This window comes from Nannobrachium achirus, assembly GCF_963921795.1.
Source record: "Nannobrachium achirus genome assembly, chromosome: 21".
NCBI lineage: Eukaryota > Metazoa > Chordata > Actinopteri > Myctophiformes > Myctophidae > Nannobrachium > Nannobrachium achirus.
In genome coordinates this window covers 18,759,855-18,771,242 of record NC_137828.1, presented here as the reverse complement: position 1 = coordinate 18,771,242, position 11,388 = coordinate 18,759,855, and the positions used below count along the sequence as shown (strand labels likewise).

Sequence of the window (11,388 nt, the reverse complement as noted above, 5' to 3'; positions counted from 1 at the left end):
TGTGGGGGTCCCTGCTTCATCTCTCTCTCAACTAAGGGGTCCTTGGCCTGAAAACGTTGAAGACCCCTGCTCTAGTACATTGGAAATTGTATGAATGTATTCACTGGTTCACCCAATCTGCCATCGTCAAAGAAAAGTTCCTTTTCCTTTTAGCGTGGCACTACATTCCTGTTCTTGAGAGATTAGTGGGAACTATAAGCTCTGAAGCTTTTTTTGTATTTTTATCCTTTTGACAGATACAGTGTGTAAACAAATATTCATGCATTTTTTGTCAATAGAAAATGTCAGTCGATCAAAATGTCACACTTGAAGGAGGTAGACGATAAAGGAGGATAATGGTGCGCTCGCTCGTGTGCACGCATGCTTCGGGGCGTGCGCTGTGTAAACTCATCCTTAGATCACCTCTCTTTCCTCCGTGACTCCGGATGAACCGCGGCATCTGATTTTTTCCCTGATCCGACCCGGGGTTTTACGTAAGGCAGAAGAATGTTCTGCAATTACTAAGTCGCCGTTATTTTGACACGTTAAGGTATTTTCATAAGTGCGCGCTGCAAAACACTCAAAGCTCTTCCTCTCTCCTCCCTCCCTCTCTCTCCTTCTTCCTACCTCTCTCTCTCTCTCCCTCTTCATACCTCTCTCTCTCTCGTTCTCTCTGTCCGTCCATCTGTCTCTATATATGGGCGTGTAGGGAACCTTCCCTCAGTGTTGCCACAGCGGTAGCTTCCTGGCCGTGTGGCGTAATTTAAGGAGCTTGTGTTGTGGCACGGCTCGAGGGCTTTCCTTATCCATATCTCTGGGAGCATCAGGAGTCTTTCTCCAAAGTCCTGCCTGCCTATACAGCCATTTACCATTATGGTGCACAGAGGCCATACTGTATAGATTAGTCAGGGAAAATTAGCAAAATACCTGTCAAATCTGGGAATAAATTCCTTACCAAACAATTTCTTCACCAATGTGTTTGTAAAGGTGTCTAGTAACATATCTAACAAAGATTGAAATTCAACATCCCTAGCAAAATGTTTGACAGCTAGGGTAATTCTGGGTCTCATTCGCTTACTATACACTGTACTATAAGGGAAAAAATCACTCCAAAAAATATGCTTTAAGTGGGATGTGAGGGTTCTAACTAGGTGTTTTTAATTATTCTGAATCCATTGCAAGCATTTGTTTTGCACGAAAAACATTCATTGGGCCAAAAAATGGACCCCATACACCTCGTTTATTTTGCGTCTGATTTTGGCCCAATGAATGTTTTTTTGTGCAAAACAAAAATGCTTGCAATGGATTTAGAATAATTAGAAACACCTAGTTAGACTCCTAACATGCTACTTAAAGCATATTTTTGGGAGTTATTTTTTCCCTTATAGTACAGTGAATGAGACCCAGAATTACCCTAGCTGTCAAGCATTTTGCTAGGGATGTTGAATTTCAATATTTGTTAGATATGTTACTAGACACCTTTACGAACACACTGGTGAAGAAATTGTTTGGCAAGGATGCACACAAAGCCTCGCGGTGCGAGGCGTTGTGTGCTTATAGATCTGCTGTTTTCACTACTTTTGTGCGACAGCCTTGTATGATGAAGCAGGGCTTTGCAAATTTGAAACTTGGAGATACGAGGTTTTCTGCTCGACAGTGGCGATTTACTTTGTTTGCCGCCCAGCCCCCAAAATGGAACGAAGGCCGACATTTTATTTATTTATTTTCCTAATGGCCGGCCTGGACCAGCCGGGAATGAGCTGGCCGTTCGGGAGTTGTCCCGCTTTTCCCAATGGCCAGCACGTCCCTGTATAGATGGGAGGCGTACATCTCTGTCTCCTCCCATACCCCCCCCGTGGTCAGCTGAAGACAGAGCGAGCCTCTGTCCCGTTCCCCATGTGGGTTTTTAAAGCCTCGTTAAGCCATGCAGGCTGCCTGTCCGACATGGTGTGCAGGCTGAACACATGGTGTCAAAGACCAGGCCAGAATTATACCAGCAGCGACTGACTGACCGACTGCCTGCCTGGTGAGGTCATTTGCGTCGCAAACTGCTGAATGTGAGCAACGGCATAGATTTACGCAAGAACAGAGCAGATTAGAATAGAATGAGGAAGGAATAGGAGAGACGGACGAATGGTAAAAATAGAAAGAACACACGGAACGCTTCCTCATGGGAGCGTAATGTTGTTGTGTCGGGTGGAAAACCTTGTATTGTATGTCCAAAACCCTTCGTTTTGTGTTAATCAGTTTAAAAATGATTTAACATAGTGAAAATAGCTGATCTACAAGCACACAGTGCTTGCAGATCGGCTATTTTCACCAATTCTGTGCGACAGTCTTGTATGATGAAGCAGGGCTCGACTTTACGAAGAAACGTACGATAAAACAAGCCCCGTTTCTCCACCCTCCCCTTTCTCTTCGTCTCTCTACAATAGACCGTTTGTCAGCCTTCTGATTGGTCCCTGAGACTCCCTGACTGGCCAACCAGAAAAAAACATTCACTTTTTGCTATCGGGGGTGGAGTTTGTGCAGTGGAGAATGTTGCTTCAGGCTTTCAAAAACTGTCCGCAGTGCGCGACACGGAGATCGGCCGGTACGGTGATAGCGACGGCAAGCGTCAAGCGATCTCGCTCATCATAACGAATAAGCTTCAACAAACTAGTTCACATGTACCTTATCAATGGTCTAAGAGTCACGATTGGGTACATATAATTTAAATGGGCAGAATTACGAAAAGCAGCCTATTATGTGAGGAGAAACATTCTCTCTGTCCTCTTCCTAGTACCCAAGATGCAATGCGCTTCTCTTTCTATCTCTGATCCAGAGGATTAAACTAATTAAAACATTTATTTTTCGGGGGGAAACTACTGTTTTGCTATGTAATTACTGTACCTTTTTCTTCCCTTTTATTAATATCACGTAGACGTGTTTTTTGTGGTACTTTATATAGCTGTAATGAGGCTATGAAGGGAAAAAAAATCCCATCCACTTCCACTATAAAAGAATCTGCAAAGAGGATTCTGTCCCACTGGGATTAAACACATTAAAACATATATTTTCGGGTAAACCCCCTGTTTTGCAATGTAACTACTGTACCTTTGTCTTCCCTTTTTATTAATATCACCTAGGTGTTTTTCCTTTGGTACTTTATATAGCTGTAATGAGGCTATGAAGGGGAAAAAAAATCCCATCCACTTCCACTATAAAAACAATCTGCCCAGGGTTAATGTCCCATCATAGTAACAGGGCAGAATGGGGCGGGATTTACAAAAGGGTTTATTACAATGTACAATTTAGGCATTTAATCCAAAGCGACTTACAATAAGCAGGCAATACATCAATACAATAAGCAAGATAATATGTCAGTACATCAACAGCAGGACCTACAACAAATGCATAGGAATATCAATCTAGAAAAACAATAACATATATAGACCATGCACCTAATCTGTAAAAAAAAAAGAAGAAAAAAAGCGTTTCTAAAAATCTATCTAGCTTCATGTGTGGTCATCGAGGGAAGGGGAGTGTTACAGTAGTGCTATGGGTTTAGGTGGAGTCTGAAGAGGTGAGTCTTCAGTCCACGGTGGAAGCTAGGGAGTGAGTCTGTATAGTTTTAAGTGCGACAGGGAGTTGGAGGCCATGCAGGAGGGCAAATTGTCTAGGACGAGTGGATTTTTGTCCTGGGGTTTTTAGCTTTACTTTAAAGGGGTACTGTCACCTAAAGGGGTTGAGGGGCAGATTACACTGCGACATGAGCTTCTCTGAAAACGGTCTGAAACAGTCTGGAGCTCATGTCACAGCGTAATCTGCCCCTCGCCCCCCCAACAACAGCTGACCAGTACAGTAAGTAAGTAGTCATACAGTCAGGCTATACAGACAATTAATTTGATTGGCTTATAATTGCGCATCCCCACAATGACATCATAAAAATAACTTTTTTAAGATGATTCTTAAAGTGACAGTAACCCTTTAGGTGACAGGCCCCCTTTAAGAAAAAAACTTAGGCTAGGATAAAAACAAGCCTGACCCCCACCCTCCCCTCTCTCTCTCTCTCTCTCTCTCTCTCTCTCTCTCTCTCTCTCTCTCTCTCTCTCTCTCTCTGGATTGGGGTCTATTCTGGGCTCAGAGATCTTGCCGTGGTGTTGCTGGTGGTTGGTGGTGTGTTGAATGAGTCAGCGGTCATTAGGGCCGTGCAGACAGCGCTCTGCCAGGGGGCCAGAGGAGCCAGGCAGTCTGATGATGAGGCCTGCGACGTCCCAGCGCACCATCCAATTAGCCCCCGCGCCCCGCCCCGCCCTGCCCTGCCCGCCCCCACCCTCTGCTGCCTCTCTGCCCTATGGCGCTCCCGTCCCCGAAGCCTGCTCTGTTACCACGTATACAGAGCCCTGGGCGTCCGCCCCTGTTTAACCCACGGTACGACTGATGCTGTCCAGTGCTTCATTTGTCAGTGAACAGGTGCCGTATCCGTATTTAGTTTTCGTTACCTAAGTATCTTGAAAAATAACCATAAAAACCATCATGAAAAATAATCGTGATAAGCATTGTGTATCGTTACAGCTTTGAAAAATATCGCGATATTGTATTTTTCCATATCGCCCACCCCTATTACCAACCCTATCTCTAACCCAAACCGCACGCATAGTCGGAGTAATGAGATGTGGGCCTGACAGGGAAGCTGCCTTCTTGTGTTTCGTACACTTCTTGGGATCTAACCTTCTGTAAAGACCTTGGTCCTGACCGTAATAATAAAATATCAGTTCCACTGCCACGAGATGGGGGTGGTCTTTCTTTTACAAAGTGCACTCATCTGTTTGGCTTTCATTTAAAGGATGAGTAAGAGCATTGTCAGTAGGAACGGAATTGTGTATGGATGACGTGTGCGAGTGAGTGTGTGTGTGTGTGTGTGTGTGTGTGTGTATGTGTGTGTGTGTGTGTGTGTGTGTGTGTGTGTGTGTGTGTGTGTGTGTGTGTGTGTGTGTGTGTGTGTGTGTGTGTGTGTGTGTGTGTGTGTGTGTGTGTGTTTTGGGGGGGATCTCATCTTGCCTGTTGTGTTGTGATTGATAATTATATCAAATTTGTGCATTTCCTTGAACAGGATGAATCTCTCTCGCAGGAATGCAATTAGTGTCTGTGTGCTTGTGTGTGTGCACGGCACGCATGTGTTTATGTGTATGCGCGTGCGCGTGTGTGTCTATATCAGCCAGGACAACATACCAGAGTTAAATTAGGATGGGGGGAGGGGGGGGGGGGGTTAGACAGGAAGACATACTGTAGGAAAATAAGGAGATGTAGAAAGAAAGGCAGAGAGACAGGGAGAACGAGAGAGAGAGAGATAGATAGACAGAGAGAGATAATTGAAGTCAGATAGATAGATAGATAGATAGATAGATAGATAGATAGATAGATAGATAGATACAACACAAATTGAAATGAAGAATATATACATAATACGTGTCAAAAACAGTAAACACTCATAAGTGTAACAGCCATACTTAAAAAAGCAAATATCAATACTTAAGCACAACCTATCAATACAGTGCCAAACAAAAGTGTCCATAACAGTCAATAGCCGGGGAGCCACAGGCCCAAAAGCTCAAAGAATAGGGTTTTACCTGTGACGTCATGACATACTTTTTATTTTTGTTTTTTCTATTAATTTAGTCATTAAGGTACACAGAATGAGAGGCTTGCTCTGTCGGAAACATTGCGAAAAAAAAGTTATGGCCATTTGTATCACTGTCCCATTGACTTCACTATACAGGAAAGAAACACACCAAAATAAATATGCTTTAAGTAGCAAAAAACATTCCTTGTGTTAGAAAACGGACCAAAATAAAGGTGAAAAGTGATGACTCATCACTTACCACAGGTTTGAGAGGCTGAAATCTAGCCCAACTTGGAATGTTTTTCATGCAAAACAAATGCTTGCAATGGATTCAGAATCATGAAGAACCCCTAGTTTGACCCCTCACATGTTACTTAAAGCATATTTTTTTGGTGTGTTTTTTCCAGTATAGTGAAGTCAATGGGAAACTTTTTTTTCGCAATGTTTCCGGCAGAGCAGGCCTCTCATTCTGTGTACCTTATTGACCAAATTAATAGGAAAAACAAAAATTTGGAGTATGTCATGACATCACAGTTCTTCTCTCATTTTGGCACAGTGGCTCCCCGGCTAATGCTAGTCAGTGGCTCAGTGCTACAATATCTCACTGCCATGTCAAACACAAGCAAAATACTCAATACTACTAACACAACCTGATAGTGCAGAGCCAAACAAAAAAGTGTCCGTTGTTTGGTCAGTGCAAGACAAACTAAAAGGAAAGAGGGAGACATCCCACAGGAGAGAGACAGACAATAGTGGCGTTTCCATAAAGCCACTTTTTGCGCATTAACGGCTTATTCGCAAAATGGTTTTATGGAAACACTTCAAAATGCGAATAAACTTTCATTACCCGCAAAAAAGATTATCCGCTTGGAGGAGGAGGATTTTGAGCCTTTATCGAATAAACTAAATGCGCATAAGTGAATGGAAACGGGTCAGACAATAAATGCGAATAGATTATGACGTTCTAGGTCCATTTCCCCTGCCACTTTACGTCCATGGTATAGCGTTAGCCAGCCCACAAAACAAACCGGTTGTTTGTTACACACAGAGTGACACGGACCGTGTGTAAATTCCTCCCGTTTTCACCTCCCGGAGTCAAGCCATCGGTGGCGAACCCTTCCTCATCACACGGTGTTGCGTGCCTGAAGTGCCCAATCTACAAGCTCACAGCAGCTCGCATCCACGTCTCCGCGCCGCATTGTGAGCTTGCAGATCGGCCACCTGACCTTCCAGAGGACGCTGAAACTTGCAGGATGAGCACTGCAGCGACGCGACCGCGGTTTTCCCGGTGAACCGGTAGCTATTAGTATAGCTAGTAGTATTGAGAGGAACTCTTGCCAATTGTAATATATTTAAAAGTTATTTGGGGCCATGATGATGACTGATAACCCCTTCTTCCCACTACTAGACAGCGACCGAGTCACAGCAGTCAGACGTGCAGACGGTGCAGTGCTCAGGTTCGGTCTGAAAAAACAAAACAAAATCAGCCCGATCAACTCTTGCGACCGTCGCTAATTCAAATGACACCCGCAAATGGAAACATGCTAAATTCGCTTTGTCTTAATGCGTATTTCTGATAATTCGCTTCCCTAATTCGAATAAGTTTATGGAAACATGGCTAATGAGAGACAAGAAGAGAGAAAGAGACAGATAGAAAGACAGAGAGAGGTTGAGCCACACAGCACTCACATCTACTCCCCAGGGAGAGGCTGACTGAACAGGAATGTAAACATGGCCGCTAAATAAACTGCCGTGTGGGGTGGGGAGAACAACTCAAAGAGAGACACAGAGAGAGAAAAGGAAATCATCTAGCTATCAGAATCACACATTCTAGACCAGTGGCTCTCAACCTTTTCAGGCCGCGACCCCCAAAATAGTAATATTTTAACTGGGGACCCCCCACCCTGACGAGCACTAAGAGTTGAGGCATTACATTTTGTATAACACGGTTCTATTGTGAAAATAGCAGATCTACGTGCTCGCAACGCCTCGCGTTTCACAATTTCTGCCTCTTATATTTGACAATTTGGCCAATGTTTAATTTGTCATTTTAGAGGTATTACAAAGACCTTGAATTGTCACTTTAGAAATGTGCAGATGCCCTCTATACACTCAAACTTTATGTTGGGTTGCTTACCGTTGAGAGAGAAAACAACGTTGCACATTAAGTTAATCATCTGGGGACCCCCCAAAATGATTTGGGGTCCCGACCAGGGACGTGCTGGGCCCCTGATTCAGCCCGGGAAAAACAGTTGGAGAGGCCCTTATTGCGCGCTATAGAGAGAGATCTCGTCGAGTGGAAACCTTGTATGTCCAAAACCGTTTGTTTTGTATTTATCATTTTAAAAATGATTTAAACTAGTGAAAACAGCCGATCTACAAGCAAACAACGCCTCGCGGTGCGAGGCGTTGTGTGCTTGTAGATCTGCTGTTTTCACTACTTTAGTGCGACGGCCTTGTATGATGAAGTAGGGCTTTACTTTGCGAAAAAAATTATAAATTTGAAACTTGGAGATACAAGGTTTCTGCCCGACAGTGACGATTTACTTTGTTTTTTTCCTAATGGCCGACCTGGACCGGCCGGGAATGAACCGGCCGTTCGGGAGTTTTTCCCAATGGCCAGCACGTCCCTGGTCCCGACCCACAGGTTGAGAACCGCTGGTATAGAGACAGAAGTTCCTCTCTCTCTCTCTCTCTCCCCTGGCATTCTTCCTCTCTCCCTGTGCCCTGCACTTTAACACCTTATCTCTACCTCTCGCGCTAAAATAAGACGCACTCCACTCTCACACACACCATGCCATGTGACACCAGTACACTGCCACCGCTTCTCAAATCCTCCCAGGTCGCTCAAAGCCCATCACACACCGTTGTGGACAACAACACCGATAAACAGCACGGCCCCATGGGCCCGGGCAGTATGTCGCTTTTAGGATACCCTCCCATCCCAGGGTATAGCTTACAGCAGGGGTCTTCAGCGTTCTCAGGCCAAGGACCCCTTAGTTGAGAGAGAGATGAAGCAGGGACCCCCATTATCATAGATTCCATATAGTTTCATTGTTTGACAGCACAATCATCAGTGTATTTTGGATTCATGTCAATTTGTGTTGAGTTACTACAGGGGGGCAGCCAAATCTTTGTGCGATAGGATCATTATTTTAGATTAACAACTTGAACCCTCACATCCCTATTCTGAGGAGAACTGTGGCCTAAAATAGCAGATCTACAAGCTTGTAGATCGGCTACTTTCGAGAAAGAGAAAGAGCGGACCAAGTAGAGAGTGATAGGTCAAGTTTACAAAATATCGACACTTTGATGATGTGATTAAATGTCTGAAAAAACACAATGACACAAATCCAGTGCCGTCAAACAAGTCTATGAATCGATGAAATCGATGAAAATCTGCCTCACAGTTTCATACAGCATGTAGAGGGGGGTCCCAGCTAAGTGGTCGAAGACCCCTGCTGTAGACCTTTCCTGCTCATGTTTGTCTGGACTCTACAGCAGGGGTTTTCAAAGTGGGTGACGGGGCACCCTGGGGTGCCGCGGCGGCAGTCCAGGGGTGCCGCGAGATAATTTGATAATACTTGGAATTTATTTGGACACTTAAAAGAATATTTAGTATCATTTTAAACTTCAGTTCTAACCAAAATGGCTATTATCTCAACGTTTTCCTCGCAACATAATCGCTAAAAACATGACATAAATATAAGGTGCTGGGAGTGAAAATGATGGATATAATGTAGGGGTGCCTCGGATGAAAAGAATATTTATAGGGGTGCCCTGAGCCAAAAAGGTTTGGGAACCCCTGCTCTACAGAACAGATCTAGTAGCCAGCGTTCCTCTGTGCCCACTGCCCAGTCAGTCACAGCGTGAACACATCGCCTGCTTTCCATTGGCTCGGGGCCAGGTCTCCTCAGCCTTTTTTACTGGCCCCGCCCCGGCTTCCGTCTGCCTGTGGCTTTTTTCAGGCGCCCTCTGGCCACGCCCCTCCCCCCCTCCCCTCCACAGCAGTAGGCTAATCCTGTGGGCTGGTTTTTTGATGTGGTGAGCTGACTGTTGAGCGCAGGTGTTGGCTATAGTGCCTGCCTGGGCCGCAGTGCCTTATTGCTTTAGTGGCTAGTATGCCCGCCCATGCCCGGGCAGGTGGCAGCCATTATGGACTGTGTCTGAGAGTGGCAGACGGGCAGTTAAGCCATCAGAATGCCACGGCCCCCATTCTGCTCTCCCAGCATGCAACGGCTCCCGGTGGCACGGCTATGTTGACATAGCCGCGTTCAGCTGGCGAAGCCAAGCTGTAGCACAGCACAGCAGAGCGATTCAAAACGGCAGAGCGTTCGACAGCTGGCTACAGTTGGTCCCTCTCTCTCTCCCTCGCTTGCTTGCTGCTTCCTTAACAAATATCAGCTCTGGAAAGGTACAAAGCAGGTTCCATTGCGTTCTGTTTTCCTTTCTTCTCCATTGCTTTTTCTCCCTTTTTTCCCCCACTGTTTAGCCAGGGTATTTTCTTCTCCCTCAAGGTGGATCAAAGCTACAGCCGGGGCTGTGGGGGCGTTTGAAAGCAGACTGACTGTCAACAAGTAGCCTCCACTGTCTCCACAGAACGGTTTCTCCCTTCTACTTTAACCTCACGACGCCATGTAAAGAAAGAAATAACCCCCGCACCTTGTGATTAAATCAGGGGTCTTCAACGTTTTCAGGCCAAGGACCCCTTAGTTGAGAGAGAGAGATGAAGGAGGGACCCCCACAACCTTTTCAGAGATTCCATATAGTTTCAATGTTTGACAGCACAATCATCAGTGTATTTTGGATTCATGTCAATTTGTGTTTTCAGATATTTAACCACTTGAACCGTCAATACTTAATAAACTTGACATTTCACTCTGTACCTAGTCTGCTCTTATTCCCCTCTACACCAAACCTCTTTGCCGAAAATAGCCAATCTACAAGCTCACAACGCCTCACGCTGTGAGGCGTTGTGAGCTTGTAGATCTGCTATTTTTGGCTAAAGTTCTTAGAATATGCATGCTAGGGTTCAAGTGGTTAACATAAAAAAGGAGGAAAAAAGGTTTCTATCACACAAAGATTTGGAGGACCCCCTGTAGTGACCATGAGGACCAAATTCCAGAATAGAGAAAGTTAAATGTGAACAAAATTGTACTTCTAAGCTGGCTGATAACTCCCTCTTGTTCCATACCAATGGTGTCCTCCAACCCTGGTTTGTGGTACTGCGTTTGGTTTTCAATGCGACCGAGCAGTTAACTGCGTTCACCTGGCATTCTTGTCATTCTTAGCCTGTCTGTCTGACCAGGGACCAGTTTGACTTGGGATGCCAGTGCCAATGAAATTAACTTCTCTGTCTGTGCGATAGACCAAGATCAGTCCATTCTTTCATCTTGTCCCATGAACCACTTTTTCAACCCGGCTGTCCCTATTTTGGGCATGAAGTCATAAAAGCTTTACAATCTCACGTGTGTCATTTAAGTGGTTGATACAGATATTACATTTGCTTCACCTCCTCTCTCTCTCTCTCTCTCTCTCTGTCTCTGCAGTGGCGTCAGTTCAGCAAAAGCTAGGGTATGGCAAAGATGGGAGTCCTCATGGAAAAGAGTCATTCCATTTTGTATAACACGGTTCTATTGCGAAAATAGCAGATCTACATGCTCACAACATAATTTGCACGACTTTTCAAAAATAGCAGATCTACAAGCTTGCAGCGCGGCACTCGGTGCCGCGCTGCTATTTTCACAATGTCTAAAAAAACGAGTTTTTTACACAGGTTTCTACGGTTTCTAGGGCTGGATATA

The 11,388-nt window shown here is 44.9% G+C and overlaps 1 protein-coding gene across 1 annotated transcript in view; it reads left to right on the top strand.

Moving 5' to 3' along the window:
• The window catches only part of zeb1b (zinc finger E-box binding homeobox 1b), a gene marked incomplete at its 3' end in the record, with an annotated part of 108,256 nt that overhangs the window by 322 nt on the left and 96,546 nt on the right, over positions 1 to 11,388 (top strand). The gene's annotated exons all lie outside the window — the stretch shown is intronic.